The sequence below is a fragment of the Pituophis catenifer genome, unplaced genomic scaffold (genome assembly GCF_029215685.1).
Source record: "Pituophis catenifer annectens isolate HBS135680 unplaced genomic scaffold, rPitCat1.0.hap2 SCAF_3, whole genome shotgun sequence".
Lineage (NCBI taxonomy): Eukaryota > Metazoa > Chordata > Lepidosauria > Squamata > Colubridae > Pituophis > Pituophis catenifer.
This window is the reverse complement of record NW_027256883.1, coordinates 4,301,854-4,321,396: the sequence shown is the minus strand read 5'-3', so window position 1 is coordinate 4,321,396 and position 19,543 is coordinate 4,301,854. Positions and strand designations below refer to the sequence as shown.

At 44.4% G+C, this 19,543-nt stretch overlaps 1 protein-coding gene across 3 annotated transcripts in view; it reads right to left on the bottom strand.

The window, feature by feature from the left end:
• Positions 1 to 15,929, bottom strand: part of TSNARE1 (t-SNARE domain containing 1) — a 296,160-nt gene extending 280,231 nt beyond the window's left edge. For all 3 annotated transcript variants that reach the window (XM_070941966.1, XM_070941969.1, XM_070941970.1), the window contains exon 1: positions 15,879 to 15,929. The gene's annotated coding sequence lies outside the window, so the exon portion shown is untranslated. The remainder of the gene's footprint in view (positions 1 to 15,878) is intronic.
• Positions 15,930 to 19,543: the final 3,614 nt, after the last annotated feature.

The following is a 19,543-nucleotide window of genomic DNA, read 5'->3' as shown; positions in this document are numbered from 1 at the left end:
GGTCTACTCATTTCTTTTTGGAGGCACCGGTTTACTCATTTGTTTTTGGAGGCACCACTCTACACATTCGTTTTGGGAGGTACCGGTCTACCACCACACTGCCTTTTAACACTGATCAGCTGTAGGGCGGCCCTTTGAAGCCCCGCGGCAAGAGTTTAAACAGCTTTTTTCCCTCTAGCCGATCAGCTGGGACTCAGGAGGCAGCAATAGGTTGGGGGTGGGGGCCAAATAAAAGTTAAGAATAACGCGGGGAGGTAGAGGGGCGGGAGGGCCCAGCTTCCGAACAAAGAGAACTGGTTCAGTGACGTCATATCGTCACCGCTACCGGCTCGGCTGAACCGGGCCGAACCGGGAGGAACCCACTACTGGTCGTAAGTGTGAAAAGCGGTCATAAATCACCTTTTTCAGTGCCATTGTAACTTTGAACGGTCACTAACTGTTGTAAGTTGAGCATTTACCTGTAGTAGAGAAAAATAATAGAAAAATAGTAAAACAACAGAGTTGGAAGGGACCTTGGAGGTCTTCTAGTCCACCCCCTGCTCGGGCAGGAAACCCAATACCATTTCAGATAAATGGTTGTCCTATCTTGTCTTAAAAAAATCTCCAGAGATTATCCAAAAGCAATATAGGGAATTATAACTATATGAGCTTCCCAAGTTGAGAGCTGCATTCTAATAACTTGGTAAATTTCCAACTTAGGAGAAGTTCCTCTATCTTCTTTTTATAGAAAACAGAAACAAAAATCAATTTACAAGTTCATTTAGCTGTTGCGAGGGTCAATGCAGAACGCGGCCTTCCTTGCACGAGAAGTCCTCCTTTTCCAGAGTCGCCTCACAGGGTCACAATTTAACAATGTATTTATTTATTTATTTTTGATTTATTAGGGCCACCCATTTCGTAGACACAATTAGAAAACCACTTTTCCCAGAAATATTTTTAAAAAAATTTTTATTAGAGCATCAAAAAGAAAAATCAAAAACAAATGTATAATAATTTTTCTATCACGGTGTAACATTGCCAAAATATCCATATATATATATATATATATATATATATATATATATATGGATATTTTGGCAATGTTACATATGTTATATATATATATATATAATGTTATATATAATGTTATAATATATAAAGTTATATATATATATATAATGTTATATATAAACCTTGGCTACGTAGGGAAAACCTGGCTAGAAGAAAAACACACATAGACCCTACGAAGAAGTAAGAAAATTGATATATATATATATATACACCAGTAATCAGAGAGTAAAAATAGAAAATATTTACAGATTCTTGTATACAAATTTACCTTTCCAATACTTATTGATTACCATAAATATACAATTATCTATCATTATAATCCAACATTATCCTTTGTCTCTCTCCCATCGTTTCTGGGCCCAATCATACCACATATTCCAACTACTATAAAAGTCTGAGTCTCTTTTATCCTTGATCAGTTTTGTAAGTCTGTCGGACTCTGCACATTCCATACTTTTCCCAGAAATATTGAACAATGGACTCTCAAAACCTGTCACTGTCAGGTAGGCCCCAAAAATGCAGAATATTGCCTGTATCTACAATATGATCTGTGGAACTATGAATTCCATCTCTTTGAAGGGCCGCCACAGAAACAAGGGGGGGGTCAACTTATTTTCCAAAGCTCCAGAAGACAAGACAAGAAACAATGGATGGAAACTAATCAAGGAAAGAAGCAACCTGGAACTAAGGAGAAACTTCCCAACAGCGAGGACAATTAACCAGTGGAACTGCTTGCCTCCAGAAGTTCTAGGTGCTCCATCACTGGAGATTTTCAAGAAGAGAGTGGACAGCCACTTTTCTCAAAGGTTATCTCCTGCCAGAGCAGGAGACTGGACTAGAAGACTTCCAAAGTCCTTTTCCAGCTCTATTCCGATTTGTATCAGAGCTAAGTTGTGTCTTACTCTTTTGAGTTGCAGCCCACACCCCACCAGTCCAGGGAATCCTCATCCTTATTATAGGACTCTGTCACATATTAACGCAAAGTAGCTGATGGAAGCGCACTCTCTAAACAGCGAAGACCACATCACTCTTCCCTTTCTAGGCCCAAGGGTCCCTCTCTTTCACTGGCCCTTCCTGGGATCCGTTTTGTCTGGTGCAGGATGGAAATCTCCACTCCCAAGAAAGCAGAGTCGACTCACAGCAGATCATCGCCCCCTCCTGCAATGCAGCAAGCCACAACTCACAGAGTTTGTCGACACGGCCTGTGCTTAAAAAGCTACAACGGGCCTTGGCAAATCAAGAAGACGCATCGCTCAGCCTAAGGGTTTTTTTTAAAAAATATTATTATTATTTTATTTTAGCGAGGCTGTTAAAACAGAACAGAGGGCAGGGAATTTGACCCGCTGCCAACTGGATGAGCCATTTTTTTTTTTTCTGGCGTAGCTCCTGTTCAAAAATTTCTCGCTGGCCGTTTCTGGATTTTCCAACCCAAGCCTTCCTTCTTTCCGACTCGCCAAGGAGATGGAGGGTTAAATCTTAGGGAAAAGATTACCGAAAGTTACCAACCTGCATTTAAGTTTAAAAGAAATATTTTTTTTTTTTAAAAAAAAAACCCTTTACAAATCCAATTGATCTGACATTACAGGGTCCGGTTTCAAGGCAGGGAAATGTAATAAAAAAAGGGGGGGGAGAGAGGAAGAGAGAAGGAAGCGAAAAGAGCCAGGTGCAGCGTTTTATTAAATGCAACCATCGATGGCGTCAGCAAAGCTGCAATCCATCTACCAATTTCCCCGTTGCTAAAGGAAAAGCGGAAAGCATCTTTGTTTGCCTTGAGGCTTAGGAGCTAAAACTAGCTAAAGCCAAACATTTATAGAGATTCTCCATCATCCAGATCAGGTTTTTTTTTTGTTTTTTTTTTGTTTTGTTTTGTTTTTTTGCTTTAATTTATATGCCGCCCTTCTCCGGATACTCAGGGTGGCTTACAATGCGTTAAGCAATAGCCTTCATACTTTTGTATATTTATACAAAGTCAGCTTATTGCCCCCACAAACCGGGTCCTCATTTTACCTACCTTACAAAGGATGGAAGGCTGAGTCAACCTTGAGCCTGGTGAGATTCGACCTGCAGTAATTGCAAGCAGCAGTTGTTAATAACAGTGCTTCAATCCACTGTACTACAGGCTCATTGTCCCAAAGGTGTTTTTATTTTCAAGAGACAACTGGACTTTCTAATTTTTTTTTTCTTTGAAGACGTTTCTCTTCCCCTTCAGCTCTAATTAAATGGTGGAGAATGGAAGGATTGATACTCCTTGGTCAATTGCATCCTTTTAGAGAGAGTCGTTGAGGCCACTTGGAGGTTTATCAGTGTCCTCAGGTTACCTGAGTGGTACTCCTGGTTCCCATAGTCTGCAATTTTTCCCTCTGGAAATCCATTCCTACTCCCAGACCATTCCAAGGGTGTTCATCCCAAATTGTATAGCCAAAAGTCTGTAGATATTCTCAATCCTCCAGTCCTGCTGGTTGTCCCAAAGGTGATTTTTTTTCAGGAGGCAACTGGACTTTCTGATTTTTTTCTTTTGAAGGTGTTTCTCTTCTCACCCAAGAAGCTTCTTCAGCTCTGACTGGATGGTGGAGAATGGAAGAATTGATACTCCTTGCAGACAGCTGGTCATTTGCATCCTTTTAGATGGTCGTTGAGGCCACTTGAAGGTTTATCTGGGTTTTCAGCATCACTTGAGTAATGCACATGACTCTTGTAGTCTGCAATTTTTTCTGGAAATATATTCCTACTCCCTGTGAAGTCTCCGAAAGATGCCCTAATTAATTCATGAGCCATGAGCCGAACTTCAAAAGAAATACAGTCATTTATTAGGAGCACCATTTCGGCAATATTCGGATGCAGTTAGGACTGATCCCACATAGATTTACATTCCCCTATGACCCTGTCTCTCCCCTCCTCTCTGGCCATGTCATAAATCACATTCTCCAATTAACCACTTTGGCTGGCTGTGAAATCCAACACCCTCCTTCTGATTGCGGTCAGGAAGAATGTATGGAATGCAGCTTCAGTTAGGGAAATCAATCAGCTCTATCAGTTCTCCCTCCCTCCTGCTCATGGCAACTTGAAAGCTTTGCAAGTTGACACTCCCACACCATTCAAAGGGTGTCTATCCCTAAGTGCATGACTAAAAGACTGGGGATGGGGGGAGAGACAAGCTAACCATCTTCCAGTGTTTGAGAGGCTGCCACAAAGAGGAAGGGGTCAAGCTACTCTCCAAAGCACCAGAAGGCAGGAAAAGAAACAATGGATGGAAACTAACCAAGAAGCAACCTGGAATTGAGGAGAAACTTCCTAACAATGAGGACAATTAACAAGCGGAACTGCTTGCCTCCAGAACTTGTGGGTGCTCCATTACTGGAAGTTTTTTTTAAGAAGTGATTGGACTGCCATTTGTCTGAAATGGTCTGGGGCAGGGGTTTGCAACCCACGGCTCTGGAGCCGCATGTGGCTCTTTCCTCCCTCTGCTGCGGCTCCCCGTCGCTCAAAATAGGCATCACAACCACCAATGTGAGACACCCGCCGGCACACGATTTATTGAGCTTTTCGACCCATCTTTTTTTTTCGGAGTTCAAAATGTTTTTGTTGCATGCAGAAATAAAAATGTGTTTTCTCTGTAGCAGGTCATTGATTTCATAAATGCAACACACTATAGTTTTTTTTATACATAGCATAAAGGTAAAAAACGATATATGCAGTGTTATCTTCATTCTAGAGGTTTTGTGACTCCCGGTGTTTTCTTTTTGGTGGGAAATGTGGCTCTTTTGAGTGTTTAAGGTGGCCGACCCCTGGTCTGGGGTCTCCCGCTTAAGCAGGGGGCTGGACTAGAAGACCTCCAAGGTCCCTTCCAGTTCTATTCTGATTCTGATTCGGCTTCTTGGATGAGAAGCGAAACGTCTTCAAAGAAAAACAAAAAGTCCAGTTGCCTCTTGAAAAAAGGAACTTTGGGACAACTAACCAAAGTGTTCAGCCCATCACTTGATTTCCTTATTAGATTTTTATCTCACTGTTATCACTTTAGAAGTAACTAAAGGTGGCGAATATACCCAATACTCCTTCTTCCAATGATGCCCTGAAAAACAACCCTGTGGGGTGGATTGCACTGAGAGAGGGATCGGCCCAAAATCACCCAGCTGGCTTCCATGGCTAAGGCAAGACTAGAAGTCACTATAGAAGTACTGTATTTTTCGGACTATAAGACGCACCTACCTTTTTTTGGTGAGGAAAAGAAGAAAAAGAAATCTGCCTCCCAGCAGTTTTGCCTGGTTGCAGCAAACAGCAAACAGCCTGCTTTACTTTCATTTTCGTTTTCAGCATAGCTTGATTACCACAAGGGGAAAAAAAAAATTCTGCTCCAGCAATTTGTGTCTTTGCAGCAAGCAGCAGAGCCCTTGAGCAAAACAGCTGAGAGCAAATCAGCTGAGAGTCGGGAGGCCGATCCAATCAACTTGTGCTAATTAGGCTGTGCTGAAGCTGAAAGGAGCTATTTTTTTCTTGCTGTTTGCTTGCAAGGAGGTAACTGCTGGGAGGCAGAGTGGGGGCCAGTGGGCGGGGCTACATTCGGTGTATAAGACGCACCTAAATTTTCACCCCCCTTTAGGGGGGAAAAAGGTGCATCTTATACTCCGAAAAATACGGTACTCCTTAAGTTACAATACAACTGATTTATTGCTCATGCCTCTACACGAGAATCTAGTCCACTAATGGCTGCCCACTAAATTGGTACCCAATAAGTACAACTAGTCCTCGACTTACGAGCACAATTAAGCCCAAAATTTTCCATTGCTAAGTGAGACATTTGGTAAGTGAGTTTAGCCTCATTTTATGACTTAAAACATAACTGAACCGCTGCAGTTGTTAAGTTAGTAACACGGTCGTTAAACGAATCTGGTTCCCCCATTTGACATTGCTCGTGAGAAGGTGGTCGCCAAAGCAGATCACATGACCCCAGGACACTGCCACCATCATAAATGTGAGTCAGCTGTCCAGCATCTGAGTATAGATCGCATGACCACGGGGATGCTGCAACGGTCGTTAAGTGTGAAAAAGGATCGTAAGTCACTTTTTTCAGTGCCGTTGTAACTTCGAACAGTCACTAAATGAACTGTTGTAAATTGAGGACTATTCAGTTCAGGAAGGGTTGAACTTAGAGCACTTGTGAGAATGTAACGATTCTAGGTTAATTCCTTTCTTGGCTCCATCCACCTCCAGCTTCTGCCACTCCTACACAAAATATGTTATTTCACTCTCTCAATCCATGCTGTTCCTTACCGTCACCCCTTCAAGGTAGGCTGGAGTGGGACACCAAAGCCACAAATGCGAATGCTGATTCAGAAGTCACCCCCCTTAGGCTCCGGCACTTTCGCCTCTGCTTCTACCATGCCTGAAATCTAATTTCCCCCAAAACGCTTGCAAAGGAGTTTTCTATTTGCTTCGTTTATATCAGGGGTGTCAAACTCGATTTCATGCAGGGCCAAATCAGGGTTCTGTTTGACCTCTGGGGGCCAGGGTGGGTGTGGCCAGGGTGGGCGTGGCCATCTCAACATCGCTCATGTCAGGTGCGCACCTGTGGTGGCCAAGTGCTAAGGCAGGACTTCCCTCTGACCCTCCTTCCCTCTCATTATAATCTTCTATCTTCTTTCCTTCCTTCCTTCCCTCTCATTCTCACCTAATATCCTTCCTTCCTTCTTTCCTTCCTTCTTTTCCTTCCATTCCTCTCATTCTCTCACCGAATATCCTTCCTTCCTTTCTTCCTTCCTTCCTTCCCTTCCTTCCCTTTCTCACTTAATATCCTTCCTTTCATCCCTTTCTCTCACCTAATATCCTTCCATCCATCCCTCTCATTCTCTCACCTAATATTCTTCCTTCCTTCCATCACTTTCTCTCACCTAATATCCTTCCTTCCATCCCTCTCTTTCTCACCTAATATCCTTCCTTCCTTCCTTCCTTCCATCCCTTTCTCTCACCTAATATCCTTCCTTCTTCCATCCATCCCTCTCTCATTCTCTCACCTAATATTCTTACTTCCTTCCATCCCTTTCTCTCACCTAATATCCTTCCTTCCATCCCTTTCTCTCACCTAATATCCTTCCTTCCTTCCTTCCATCCCTCTGTCTCTCACCTAATATCCTTCCTTCTTCCATCCATCCCTCTCATTCTCTCACCTATTCTTCCTTCCTTCCATCCCTTTCTCTCACCTAATATCCTTCCTTCCATCCCTCTTTCTCTCACCTAATATCCTTCCTTCTTTCCATCCCTCTCATTCTCTCACCTAATATCCTTCCTTCCTTCCTTTCCTTCCTTTCCTTTCTCTTACCTAATATCATTCCTTCCTTCCTTCCATCCCTCTTTCTCTCGCCTAATATCCTTCCTTCCATCCCTCTCTCATTCTCTCACCTAATATCCTTCCTTCCTTCCTTCCTTCTTCTTTTTCCTTCCCTCTTCATTCCCCATTCTTCTTCCTTCCCCTCTTTCCTTCTTTTTCCTTCCATGCTCTCTTCCCATCTTTCCTTCTTTTTCTTTGCCTTTCCTCTTTTCCCATTCTCCTTTCCTATCCCTTCTTGGATGCTCAAATGCAAAAGGGGAAACTTTTGTCCTTTCATTTTGCTTTTAGTTTGTTTCACTAGCCCGCTGCCAGTGAAAACGGAGCCCCATGGGCTGGTCCTTCGCTGTTTCCAGGACGGCCCCACAGGCCAGATTTAAGCATCCCCGTGGGCTGAATCCGGCCCGCAGGCCTCGAGTTTAACACCCCTGGTTTAGATGGAAACTATTTCATTAGGCCTTGTACAACAAGCCCAATTTCTGTTCGTCCTTGGATCCTTTAATAAAAATGTTGGCCTAGTTAACATCCTCTCGCCTCACATGGACCGCTCAATATTTAAGCAATAAGGATCGATCCGGAAAGGAATTAAAACACTGCTTACCCCTTTCTCCAGCAACATGATTTACCCCAAATAAAGTTGTCCATCAATAGGCATGAAGCCGGGAGAGGAAGGGGTCATTGGATTGAGCAATACAAAAAGAATGTTTTCAAATCCCCCAGTCAGCTTGAAAAAAGACACACACACACACACAAAATATTCATACATTGCTCAGTAAGAGTTAAGTGAGTTTTGCTCCAAGTTTATGTCCTTTCTTGCCACAGTCGTTAAGCGAATCTCTGCAGCTGTTGAGGCGCTAACTGTTCTGACCTAAGCTCCCTTAAAAAGCAGGAAGCAGGAATTGGTCCCGGCAAAACCTTTTTTATTGACACGACTGTGAATTACTTTCATTCACAGTCAGCAAGGCCTGTGATGAACAGTTTTTCAAAGGAATATTTATCAACACAAACCTTATCTTGTTTGGCAAGCTGCCACGTAACTTGTTTCCAAACACAGTGTAAGGCAAAACTTGGTACAGAGTCTCTTAGAGGCACGAACAGAACTTCCCACTCTTGAAACGATCGAACGAATGAAATGTTTCCCGCAAAAGCCCACTCCCCGTTCGCTCCTCTTTTGTTTCCTATGGGAGGGGCCAATCATCTCCAAGGTGTGGCTTTACTCCCAAATTGACCCCGCCTTCGGAGTTGTTCTTGTCTTCTGGTAGCTCTGAGCATGTACACACTGGGAACAGGCTCCAGCTGCTCCTCTACCTCACTGCTGTCTATCTCCCTCTTTGCCTCCGACGCAGAGCCCTCGTCCGAGCTTTCCCCAGCCCCCAGGACTGGCCCACGTTCCTCCCCAACCTCCTCACTGTCCGACTCTGCTGCCAGCTCCGCAGGCTGCTGGCGGACCACAACAGACATGGCTCTCAGTCACCCAATTGGCTGACTTCTTGTTATTGCTATCCCAGCTCAAAAGGGGATCATGTGACACCACCACCACCATCCCAGGACACTGCGACCGTCATAAATATGAGTCAGTTGCCAAGCTGCCTGAATGTTGTCCATGGGACCATGGGACTGTGGCAATGGTGGCAAGAGCCTTGATAGTACAGTGGTCTAAGGCACCCTGTTATTAAGCTAGTTATTAAGACCAGATGCCTGCAATTACTGCAGGTTCGAATCTCACCAGGCTCAAGGTTGACTCAGCCTTCCATCCTTTCTAAGGTAGGTAAATTGAGGACCCAGTTTGTGGGGGCAATAAGCTGACTTTGTATAAATATACAAAAGGATGAAGGCTATTGCTTAACGCATTGTAAGCCGCCCTGAGTCTCCGGAGAAGGGCGGCATATAAATTAAAATTAATAATAATAAAATAATAATAATAATAATAATAATAATAATAATAATAATAATAATAATAATCCAGTGGAATAGCTTGCCACCAGAAGTTGTAGGTGCTTCATCACTGAAGGTTTTTAAGAAGAGACTAGACAGACTAGATAGGGTCTCCTCCAGAGCAGGGGGCTGGATTAGAAGACTTCAAAAGTCCCTTCCAACTCTGTTCCATTCCATATTCTATCCTATTCCTATTCCTATTCCTATTCCTATTCCTATTCCTGGGGTGAAATGCTCCCGGTTCGGACTGGATCGCCCGATCCGGTAGCGATGGAGGCGGGTGGTTCAGAGAACCAGTAGCAAAAATCCCTGCCCGCCACCCCCTGCCCAGCTGAGCCGCACAATCATCAGAGGCTTTTTTTTTACTTTTAAAAGCATTTTTTCTACAACCTCTTCGGCCGAAAAAAATGCTTTTAAAAGTAAAAAAAAAAGCCTCTGATGATCGTGCGGCTCAGCTGGGATTCTCAAAGGCTTTTAAAAGAAAAAAAGCCCATTTTCTTTTAAATGCCTCTGACGATCCCAGCTGAGTTGCCTGATCAGCAGAGACTTTTTTTCTTTTAAATGCCTCTAACGATCAGGCAACTCAGCTGGGATCGTCAGAGGCTTTTGAAAGCATTTGTTTTACAACCTCTTCGCTGAAGAGGTTGTAGAAAAAATGCTTTTAAAAGTTTTTTTAAAAATGGCCACGCCCACCGTCACATTACCCCCCACCAAGCCACGCCCACAGAACCAGTAGTAACAAATTTTAGATTTTACCACTGTCCTATTCCTATTCTTACTATTATCCTGGCTAACGCTCTGCTAAAGCTTTTCCTTCCCTCTCTGATGCTGTTTGCATCCATCGCCCATCTTGTTCTACAGCTCCGTCCAAAAAAACCAAAGCACAGCTGGCCATCTTCCAACAGGCTGAGATTTTAGCCCCCGTGCATGCATGCAGAGCTCTTTCCAAGCCCTGCCAATACAGATAGTCCTCGATTTACAACCGCAAGGGAGCCTAACATTTCTGTTCTTAAGCAAGACATTTGTGAAGGGAAGTTTGGGCAAATTTCTACGATCTTTCCTGCCACGGTTGTTAAGCAAACCACCGAGGCTGATAAATAGGAACCCGGGAGGTTAAGCGAATCTGGCTACCCCACTGCTCCTAAGATGGTCGCAAAAGGAGATCACGTGACACCGCGACTGTCATAAATATGAGACAGTTGCCAAGTCTCTGAATTTCGATCACGTGGACACAGAAATACTGCAAAGATGGCGCTAAACGGTCATCAGTCACATTTTCCAGTGCCTTTGTAACACTGAGCAGTCACTAAATGAACTGTTGTTATTCGAGGACGAGACAGACAGGTCAACCAGGGGTGAAATGCTCCTGGTTCAGACCGGATCGCCCGATCCGGTAGCGATGGAGGCGGGTGGTTCGGAGAACCGGTAGCAAAAATCCCTGCGTCCCCCCATGCCCAGCTGAGCCACACAATCATCAGAGGCTTTTCTTTTTTTACTTTTAAAAGCATTTTTTCTACAACCTCTTCCGACGAAAAAAATGCTTTTAAAAGTAAGAAAAAAAAGCCTCTGATGATCACGCGGCTCAGCTGGGATCATCAGAGGCTTTTCTTTCAAAGCATTTTTTCTGCAACCTCTTGGCCGAAGAGGTGGTAAAAAAAAATGCTTTGAAATTGTGGGGGCACCCGCCCTCTGGAACGAGCTACCCCCAGGAATACGGCTGATCCCAGACCTCCGTACCTTCCGTCGAGCTTTGAAGACCTTCCTATTTCAGCAAGCTGGGCTGGCTTAAAATTTTAATGGGTTATTTTATGGGCAAAGGGTTTTAATGTTTTGGGAAGCCAATTCGATTTAATTCTGTTTTTAAATTATTTTAAATTTTGTATTGCATGTATTTTAATTTTGGCTGTGCACCGCCCTGAGTCCTTTGGGAGAAGGGCGGTATACAAATTTAATTAATAAATAATAAATAATAAATAAAAGTCTCTGACGATCCCAGCTGAGTTGCCTGATCGGCAGAGAGGCATTTCTGCCAATCAGGCAACTCAACTGGGAATGTCAAGAGAGCCTTTTTAAAAAATACCTCTCTGCCAATCAGACAACTCAGCTGGAATCATCAAGAGAGGTATTTTTTAAAAAGCTTCTTTGACGATCCCAGCTGAGTTTCCTGATTGGCAGAGGCTTTTCAAAGCATTAGAAAAAATGCTTTGAAAAGTTTTTTTAAAAAAAAGTTGGCCACGCCCACCCTGTCACATTACCCCACCACCACCAAGCCACGCCCACAGAACCGGTAGTAACAAATTTTACATTTCACCCGTCCTCAACTTACGACCACAGCTAAGCCCGAAATTTATGTTGCTAAGTGAAAAATCCGTTACGTGAGTTTGGCCCCATTTTACGACTTTTCATGCCACGTTGGTTAAGCGAATCACTGTGGGTTGCTAAATCAGCAACACGGTTGTTAAGCGAATCCATTTTCCCCGTTGACTTTGCTCATCCGACGGTCACAAAATGGGGATCGCCTGACCCCCCCCCGGGATGCTGCAGCGGTCATAAATGTGAGTCAGTTGCCGAACGGTCTGAATTTCGATCATGCGAACACAGGAAGGCGTCTAAGATCGTAGCGGTGAAAAATGGGCATAAATCACCTTTTTCAGTGCCATGATAACTTTGGAATAGTCACTGTTGTAAGTCGAGGACTCAAGTCAAGCATAGATTTTTTTGTATCTGGTGAGAAGAAAACTCCGTGGCTTCTTGGAAGTCCAATGTGGATGTTTGTTAGTATAAAAATAGGAACATGTGAAATCACCCACCGGAGCAGAGTAAAGTTACTCTCATGTGATTTATTTATTACTCTGCCAACAGCATGACAAGCCAGCTCCTAGCACAGACCCCAGGATGAAGATATTAAAAATAATACTTTACTGAGAACAGCTTAATCCTGTGACAGCATAGGTCCTCGCCTTGTAACAGTTTGTTTACTGACTGTTATATATAGCACTTATATATGCAACAGTTATATATACCGTCATATTTAGGAAGTGGGGTTTGCTCTCTGTGTATATACAAGTGGCTTGCCCTGCCTGCCATCAACAGACACAAAGAGAGAAACAATATCTACATACCATTCAAAAGAGATCATCAAAAAGCTAAAAAGGAAACCAACAGACCAAAACAACTCCTTGTCAGCAATCAACAGCCAGGTTAAACAGAGATTAACACTCGGATTAACCCTAGACTAACAATCAAGCAGTAAACAATACCCCAGTCATGGAACTACATAAACATAGCCTTCTCCTTTCTATCACTGATGATGTTACCTACTTGGGTAATGAAACATCTGGAAGAAAACAAGCAAGCTCAGAAAGCTTCAAGGACCCCTCCTTCTCCTTTTCCTTCTCCTCTTCGGGTGGGGTGGAGTGGAGTGGAATGGAATGGAATGGAATGGAATGCAGAGTAGAGTAGAGTAGAGTAGAGTAGAGTAGAGTAGAGTAGAGTAGAGTAGAGTAGAGTAGAGTAGAGTAGAATAGAATAGAATAGAACAGAATAGAATAGAATAGAATAGAATAGAATGTAGAGTGGAGTGGAGTGGAGTGGAGTGGAGTGGAGTGGAGTGGAGTGGAGTGGAATGGAGTGGAGTGGAATGGAATGGAATGGAATGTAGAGTGGAGTGGAGTGGAATGCAGAGTAGAGTAGAACAGAACAGAACAGAACAGAGAGTAGAGTAGAGCAGAGCAGAGCAGAGCAGAGCAGAGCAGAGCAGAGCAGAGCAGAGCAGAGTAGAGTAGAGTAGAATAGAATGTAGAGTGGAGTGGAATGCAGAGTAGAGTAGAATAGAACAGAACAGAACAGAGAGTAGAACAGAGCGGAGTGGAGTGGAGTGGAATGCAGAGTAGAGTAGAACAGAACAGAACAGAGAGTAGAGCAGAGCAGAGCAGAGCAGAACAGAACAGAACAGAATAGAATACAATAGAATAGAATAGGTTCATTGGCCAAGTGTGTTTGGACACACAAGGAATCTGTCTCCCGTGCATAAGCTCTCAGTGTGCATACAAGCAATGATCATGACCATAAAATACGTTCCTCATAAATCATACGATGCAACAGTTAGTGACAGCCATAGGATATTAAATAAACGATTAACACAAATCATACTAGGATACTAAATAAAACCATATAAATAGTAAGATACAAGCAACCACAGTTATAGTCCTAAGAAGATAAGGAGATAGGTAATGGGAAAGACGAGAAGGGTAATAGTAATACAGCCTTACTAGATAGTTGGACAGTGTTGTGGTAATTAGTTGTTTAGCAGAGTGATGGCATGGGGGAAAAACATTGTAATTTTTATTTTTTTATTTATTTATTTATTTTTTTGCTATTGCAAAAGGCAGCTTTGCTTGGAGCAGCTTACATCCTTTAATATCTTTAATATCATCATCATCATCATCCTTTAACATAATCAGACCCCCACATCTGCCTCTCCCGGGTCCTTGGGAAAGATTCAACAGGTAGACAAAACTGTCCAATCCAGTCCGAACATCTGGCTGACTGTGCGACAAACCATCCTATAAGACAGGCAGTCTCGATTTACAACCACAACTGAGCCCAAAACTTCGGTTGCTAAGTGAGACAGTGGTTAAGTGCATTTTGCCCCCATTTTACAACCTTCCTTGCCACGGCTGTTAAGTGAATCAGTGCATTCACTTGATAGGTTAAGTGAATCTGACCTCCGTTTTGACTTTGCTCCTCAGATCCCGTGCGACCGTCATCAATACGAGTCAGCGGCCAAGGGTCTGACTTTGGATCACGCGACCCCGGGGACGGTCGTTAAGCATGAAAAAAAAACGGTTGTTAAGTCCCCTTTTTTCCCCAGTGCCGTTTTGTCCCTTCGAACCGTCCCTTAAAATGAACGGTTGTAAACTCGAGGACGACCTGCGCACCGCCGTTCTCCTAGGATCCTGATGACGAACCTATGGCACGCGTGCCCCAGGTGGCATGTGGAGCCATATCAGAGGGCACGAGAGCTCAGCTCCGGCGCGCCAGCTGATTTTCAGGCCTTCTGGGCCCACCAGAAGTAGGGAAACAGGCCAGGGGTGGGTTCTACATTTTTTTACTACCGGTTCTGTGGGCGTGGCTTATTTTGTGGGTGTGGCTTGGAGGTCAGGTGACTAGGTGGGCGTGGCTAGCTGGTCAGAGTCATTTCTGGAAGGTCCTCGCACTTACGACCAAGTCCTCGCACTTGCGACCCGACTCATTTGTTTGCTTTTAACACTGATCAGCTGTAGGGCGGCCCTTTGAAGCCCCCCCGGCAAGAGTTTAAACAGTTTTTTTCCCTCTAGCCGATCAGCTGGGACTCAGGAGGCAGCAATAGATTGGGGGTGGGAGCAAATAAAAGGTAAGAATAACGTGGGGGAGTGGGAGGGCGGGCGGGGAAGAACTGGTTCAGTGACGTCATATCGTCACCGCTACCAGTTCAGCCGAACCGGACCGAACCGGGAGGAACCCACTACTGAAAAAGGCTGTTTCCTGCCTCTGGAGGGCCTTGGGATGTGGGGGGGGCACTTTTTGCTCTCCCCAGGCTCCAGAGCCTCTCTAGGCCGGAAATGGCCCATTTGTCAACTTCCGGTGGGACCGGTAGGCCCATTTTTTTTTTCTCCTCATTCTCCAGAGTCTCACTAGGAACCTGGGGAGGGCGAAAACGGCCTTCCCCATCCCCCAGAGGCCCTCCGGAGGCCGCAAACAGGCCATTTTCACCCTCCCCAGGCTCCTAGAGAGGCTCTGGAGCCTGGGGAGAGCAAAAAAAGGGCCTACCGGGCCCACCATGCCATCACATGCCAAATGCGGGGGGGGCAGGAGGGCGCATATAATTATGGGTGTGGGCACACACACACACACACACACACACACACCGATGGCAAAAAGGTTAGCCATCACTGTCCTAGGAGGTAGGAGGAAGGGGCACTCTGCCCATGGTCAGAGGCCCTCCTTCCAGGAACCCCAGGCAATTCAGAGACACCCATCCCACTCTTTGTGGGGGGGGAAAAAAGGAGACAGGCCAAAAAGGGCCCAAAAGAAGCCCAAACCGGGGATTTTAACTCTGCAAAAAATAAATCAATAAATAAACAGCGATCCTCTAAGGATGCGCGAAAATGCAAGTCAGGTCTCAGCATCCTCAATGCAACATCGTTACTATGACACCAAACCTCCCCCCCCACAAAAAAAAATAGAAAGGTGGGAGAGGAGGCCTTTGTGCCCCTCTGGGGTCCCTCCAAGGCGTGCACCCCCCCAATTCCCCATCCAACAAACCCGCGCATCGCGAGTTGCAATCCTGGGTGCCCGCGGGCGCCCGGTTGCAAATGGCTGGGCGAGGTTTCCAGCCCGAGGCACGCCCCAAAAGACGACCCCCCCTCCCTTTCCACGGGGCACTTTGCAAGCTCGCCCACCTTGCAACCCCCCTCCCGCCCCACTTTATGACTCCCTCCTGCCCCTCCAATCCTCCAGAAGCGCTGCGCAACGAAGCAGGCGGAGAGGATGGCCCAGCGCAAGGGGCACATCTGCGCGCGCAGCTTCTCACCTGCAACACTTCGCCGCCGCCGCCTTGCCCGGGCTGAAAGCGAAACCTCACTGCGCCTGCGCGGGCTTCTTCTCATTCTCGTTCCGAGGAGCCGGCGGCTCCGCCCCTTCTGGGCCGCGCGCTCTCTCATTGGCCGTAGTTCGCAGCCTCGCTGGAAGCTGCGGGTCAGGCGGGCGGCGGAACTCTCGAGACCGGCATGCCTCTGGTGGAAAAGGAGGAGGGGGAAGAGAGGGGGAAGGAAGGCAGGAGCGAGCGGCCACGCCCAGCGCCGTTCTGATTGGCTCCCCTTCGGGATTGACCCAGCAGGGATTCTCATTCATAAATTTTACAAAGGGGAAGTGAGGCTTTTAAAATCTCAGCTTGGGGCCTTTTAAAGCGTCAGGGTGGATCTCCAGAGGGAGGGGTCGTTTTATTCTCAAATCTACCCCGAAAAGAGCTCCCTAGATTTTATTCCCTCTTTAAGATTTTGTTATTTCATGGTCATTTCCCACCTCCATCCCTCGATTTGACTATTTTACAATATTGCGATTTATTTAGATGACAATGTTACATTACATGATACGATACTTTATATTGTCTGCATACACCATGGTATTTTATCTATTACAATGTTGCATTATATTGCTATGTGTGTGTGACAATCGTATACATTACAATTAAGCAGTGGAGAAATGCAATTTTTTTTACTACTGGTTCTGTGGCCGTGGCTTAATGGACATGGCAGGGGAAGGGTACTGTAAAATCTCCATTCCCACCCTAATCCAGGGGAAGGATACTGCAAAATCTCCATTCCCATCCCACTGCAGGGGGAAGGAGACTGCAAAATCTCCATTCCCAACCCACTCCAGGGGGAAGGAGACTGCAAAATCTCCATTCCCAACCCACTCCAGGGGAAGGATACTGCGAAATCTGCATTCCCAACCCACTCCAGGGGAAGGATACTGCGAAATCTGCATTCCCACCCCACCGCAGGGGAAGGATACTGTAAAATCTCCATTCCCAACCCACTCCAGGGGGAAGGAGACTGCAAAATCTCCATTCCCAACCCACTCCAGGGGGAAGGATACTGCAAAATCTCCATTCCCACCCCACTCCAGGGGAAGGATACTGTAAAGGAAAGAAAGGGGAGGGGAGGGGAGGGGAGAGGGGAAAGGAAAGGAAGGAAGGAAAGAAAGGAAAGGAAAGGAAAGGAAAGGAAAGGAAAGGAAAGGAAAGGAAAGGAAAGGAAAGGAAAGGAAAGGAAAGGAAAGGAAAATTTTATTAAGAAGAGCTAAGGTATAACAGTCTATTTCTACACTATGAAAAGTTTTTTTTTCTCTTTTTCTAAGCCAGATTTTTAGGACTAAATTATTCTTAAAGGGAATTTCCTGACTAACTAATAAAAGTAAGAGTTGTTAGTGACTAAGCAACTGTCCTAAAGGATTGTGTTACTCTAAAAAAAAAAAGAGTGAAAGAGGTGGCAACGATGAAGTCCCTGTTTTATTTTTTTCCTTTGTGTCTTAAAATCAAGTGTGAAATATGAGCCTAAACAATAATACCCCAGATTTTTTTATATTAGCAAATACCATTTCTGCACTATTAAAAGTCTTTTTCTTTCTGTCTTTTTAAGCTAGGATTTTAGGCCTAAATTATTACATTATTTTTAAACTAAGATTTAGGACTAATTTATGATTCTAAGCTATATATTAGAATAACTTCCTTAAAAAGAATTAAGATTTGCTAATGATTAAGTAGCAGTCATAAAGAATTGTCTAATGTCCTCGTTTTCTTTCATTTCAAATTATTTGCCATTGTGCTAACATCAAAAAAGAAAGGAAATTAGTCATCGTGTCAACAGTAAGGTCAGTTTTTCTTTAATGCTGTACATCTCTCTGTCTTAAAATCAAGTCTAAATTGCAAGTCTCTATAATAATACCTAAGTAAGACTTTTATTTATTATTTATTTATTTTATTCAATTTGTATACCGCCCTTCTCCTAGTGGACTCAGGGCGCTTTCAGGTTAACAGTTGTTTCCTATTAGCAAACACTTGAGAATGGATATAGCCTTCATTAATCGGACATCTTTGACTACAAAGCCCATCACCCCCACAACCTAGGGACTGCTATGGGTGATGGGAAATGTAGTCCAAACAAGCTTCCAGGCCTACCATTTAGGATGTTTCAAAGCCAAATTCAACACCGTGGATGGGTTACTTTTCAAGGAAAAATAATGGTTGGAATGAACCCTGTCCATTTGGAGAACAACCTCAAGACAGTCGGGATAATTTACCACAAAATTTACGACATAATTATCTGAATGTATAAGAAAGAGGTCAGGGAGGCCTATATTTATTTCTCTAAGTTCATTATTTTTTTACAGATAGGTTTCCGAAGGCCTGAATGCTATCATTTGTCACCGGTAGATTAATTCTAATGTGAAAGTTAGATACTGTGGCTTGCAATAAATATGTCGAATTTAGTTTCCCGATAGACCAGGCGAGATGGGCTGCACTAAAAATTGACTGCCACAAGGTCATCTGGGAAGGGTTCCCCTGTATGGATGACGTTTGGAGTCCTAATTGTAGACTCACAGGGCTGGCAGGGACTTTGGAGGTCCTCTAGTCTAACCCCCACTCCAAGGAAGGAATCCTGGTACCGTCCAAGACAATTGGTTGTCCAATCATTTCTGGAAAGCCTCCAGTGATGGAGCACTGAGAACTCTGGGAGCCAAGCTGTTCCATGGGGTGGTTGTTCTCATTATCTGCACCACCTAGAGATCGATGCAAAGTCAGCCAATCATCTTTCATTGTTAAGGTGGAACTAGAACTCACCACCGCCTAGTGATTGGTCCAAAGTCAGCCCACCATCTTTCACAGTTAAGGAGGAACTAGAACTCACCACCTGGCCCAAAGTCAGCCAACCATCTTTCATGGTTAAGGAGGAACTAGAACTCATCATCACCTAGTGATTGGTCCAAAGTCAGCCAACCATCTTTCATGGTTAAGGAGGAACTAGAACTCACCACCACCTAGTGATTGGTCCAAAGTCAGCCAACCATCTTTCATGGTTAAGGAGGAACTAGAACTCGCCACCACCTAGTGATTGGCCCAAAGTCAGCCAACCATCTTTCATGGTTAAGGAGGAACTAGAACTCGCCACCACCTAGTGATTGGCCCAAAGTCAGCCAACCATCTTTCATGGTTAAGGAGGAACTAGAACTTGCCACCACCTAGTGATTGGTCCAAAGCGCTGGCTGGGGGATTCTGGGAGTTGAAGTCCACCCATCTTCAAGCTTCCAAAGTTGAGAAACACTGCACTAGAACCAAGCTAGTTCTATTCTGCTTTTTATTAGTTTGTGTTAGTTTTTATGTGTCTTGCAAAACGTCAATAAAATCTGTTTTAGAAAACATTAATGTTATAAAGATGTATTGAGATGACGGTTTTGTATCAAAGCTTTGATACCTGGTTCTCTTTGCATACCATAAATCTTCACGGCCCAAAATGATTAAATTCGAACAGCTGCCCCATAATGACAGAAAAAATAAGGAGCGGAGACAACAATGGCCTTCAGACTTAATGCTACCAATTACAGAAATAGGCAGGCCCTGTAAAAATTGTTATTATTACATTTAAAAAGGCTACCACGAGTGGCTCTGCACCATAAATTCCATAATGCAATTAATTC